At 38.7% G+C, this 3,130-nt stretch overlaps 1 long non-coding RNA gene across 1 annotated transcript; it reads left to right on the top strand.

Moving 5' to 3' along the window:
* Positions 1-1,968: 1,968 nt before the first annotated feature.
* Positions 1,969-2,753, top strand: LOC143744199 (uncharacterized). Its single transcript, XR_013205799.1, has 3 exons — positions 1,969-2,080; positions 2,175-2,363; positions 2,472-2,753. It is a non-coding gene; the product is annotated as an uncharacterized LOC143744199 (long non-coding RNA).
* Positions 2,754-3,130: the final 377 nt, after the last annotated feature.

The following is a 3,130-nucleotide window of genomic DNA, read 5'->3' as shown; positions in this document are numbered from 1 at the left end:
TCAGGTGGAGTGCTCCTCCGAATCAGGGTTTCATTGATTGGTCGGTTCGGGAACAAATCACACAATCACACAGTATAAAAGTTTTGTCAACGCATTTTCATATCGTGGGTTTTTGTGAGAGGAGTTTGGTTTTGAGATAGCGGATTTTTGGTGATATAGTGACATTTATAGTGCGATTTGTTTAGTTATATTTAGGATTTAATTTACATTTACACATTGACTTAGAGACACACAGAGTACATATAGTGACACATTAATAGATGCATTGATAGAAATATATATATATATATATATATATATATAGATTAATAGATAGATACATATATTACAGATACATATAGATTATTAGATAGATAGGCTACATATAAGATAGATAGATAGATAGATAGATAGATAGATAGATAGATAGATAGATAGATAGATAGATAGATAGATAGATAGATAGATAGATAGATAGATAGATAGATAGATAGAAATGGAGGCTCCACAGAAGAGATGCCGTACATCTGTGGTGTGGGAGCATTTCCATTTGGAAACCCCAAATAAAGTGAAATGTGTGTATTGTGATCGGCAGCTAGCCTACTGCAACAATACATCATCCATGATGCGCCATTTGAGGAGCATTCATCCTGCCATTCTGCAGGGTGCAGAGGATGGTAGTGTTCCCCCTGTACCAAGGCCTGCTACTGACACTGCTGGGCCATCTAAGCAAGGTATGTATTGTTTGAAATATAGGCTAATTATAAGTGAAATATAATAACTAAGTGTTGGGCCATTGTTTAGAAAGGCCATGGACTAAGACATGCCTAACATCCCAATCACAACTGCCAATCACTTTAAAAACAAATGTTGTCAATATAATATTATACTTTGTGAATATACATTTTATATGTCTGCATATGAGTACCCAATCTACAGCCAAGACATCATTTTGTTTTTTTGTAATTGTTGTATTTCTATAATGCACTTTATCTTTCTCTGCACACTGAGCATAAATATTCATAACATAACTTTGTTTAGGAAGGTTTCCAAATGAACCAGTAGACTACTTTCACGGTAGGCTACTATTTTTCCAATATATTTGTCTGAAAGTATGTTTTATCTTCTCTTTTAAAAGGCAGACAGAGGGAATTGGATGAGGCTCTTCTGAACATGGTGGTGAAGGATCTGCAGCCCTTCACCATCGTGGAGGATGAGGGTTTCAGGGCCTTTGTGAACAAGCTTGATCCAAGCTATGTCCTCCCATCCCGGAAGGTGCTTAAAACAATGGTCAGCGAAAGGTACAACACAACCAAGGAGAAGACAATGGAGGACCTACAAAAGGCGGAATTTGTTAGCCTTACGGCTGACATGTGGTCTTCCATTAATATGGATGGATATCTTGGTGTAACATGCCATTACATAACACCAGAGGCAACAATGGCAACTGTTTTACTGGGTGTAAGGAGGTTTTACCAAACCCACACAGCCCAGCATCTCATGGAGGCTAAAGCCTTGCTAATGGCTGAGTGGGGAATAACCTCCAAAGTTCACTGCATGGTGACTGACAATGCATCCAACATGATCCTAAGTGCCCAGCTACTCAACCTTCGCCATGTCCCATGTTTTGCTCATAATTTGAATTTGATAGTGAAAAAGGCCCTGGATCAAACCCCATTCATCAATGAAATTCGCCAGAAAGCCAGAAAGATAGTGGGGTTGTTCAGATCCAGCTGCAAATCAAAGGACAAGCTTGTGGAGATGCAGAGCTTGATGGGCAGACCAAGTCTGAAAATGATACAGGAGGTTGAAACGAGATGGAACAGCACATTCGACATGCTACAACGCTTGTATGAGCAACGTGAGCCAGTGGGTGCTGCACTTGCCAATTTAAACAGTGATACTGCTCCCCTGACAAGTCTTGAGTATGACATTATTCAACAGTCATTGACACTTCTTCAACCATTCAAACTAGCAACAACAGAGATGTCAGAGGAACAGAGAGTGTCTGCTTCAAAGCTCATACCATTGTACAGGATGTTGCAGCACAAGCTTGCACAGAAAAAAGGAAATGCAACGCAGGAATCAACTGTACAATTAGGTAGGACACTATGACCATACGTGTAATTGGCCATAACTCTCATATTGTTGTCATTATTTTAATTAATATGGTTTTCTCTTGTGTTGGCTCATAGGCTCACATCTACAAGAAGGTCTGCACTCCAGATGTGGAGGGTACGAGACTTTTAGAGCCTTGGCACTGGCTACACTGCTGGACCCAAGGTTTAAAAATGTGGCTTTTGGAAATCCTGCCAAAGCCCTGGATGCTGAAAAGCACATCACACTGGAGTGTGCTTCACTGATGCGTTCAAACACAACTCCTGGTGAGTTTCAGTCTATGTTATCTTATGTAATGTGATTCATGAAATTTATACTTCATATGTGTTGTCAGTTTATGATTTGTTACTAATTGCCGTTTTCTTTTAATTCAGAACCACAAATGTCAACATCAGACCCATCATCATCAACACCAGTTGAAACACAAGACAGTTTATGGGAACATTTTGACAATCGTATCCGTGAGACCCAGATGATACACAATCCTACAGCTGATGCCACAGTGGAAGTGAAAAAATACCTCAGCGATGCGTTTTTGCCCAGAACTCATGATCCTCTAACTTACTGGAAAGAGAGAGCAGTAATCTTTCCTCATTTGTATGTCCTAGCTAAAAAATATCTTTGTATGCCAGCAATAAGTGTCCCTTGTGAGAGAATTTTTTCAAAGGCTGGAGAAATTATCTGTAAAAAAAGAAGTAGGCTGAGTCCTTCAACAGCAGAGAAATTAATATTTTTGAATAAAAATCTATAAGAAAGGGAGACATTGTGGCTTGATTTATTTTTATTAATATTCATTTTTCATGACCAAAATCACATTATGCAATGTGAAGAGACTACAGGTTACAAGCTTCATATATTACAAAAATACAATAATAAAAATAAAAATAAAACAATTTTTTTTATTAGCTCTTTGTAAAGGTTGTTTCAGATCAACACCTGCAAGTGACCACTAGGTGTCACCGTGGAGACGGGTTTCGGATTGATTCGAAGCCTCGAAACAAAATGGCACATTTGCTTCGACTGTTTCATTGCT

The sequence above is a fragment of the Siphateles boraxobius genome, unplaced genomic scaffold, assembly GCF_051911475.1.
Source record: "Siphateles boraxobius isolate OS27281-9 unplaced genomic scaffold, OSU_SipBor_1 2, whole genome shotgun sequence".
Classification (NCBI taxonomy): domain Eukaryota; kingdom Metazoa; phylum Chordata; class Actinopteri; order Cypriniformes; family Leuciscidae; genus Siphateles; species Siphateles boraxobius.
This window is presented reverse-complemented; position numbering and strand designations above follow the sequence as displayed.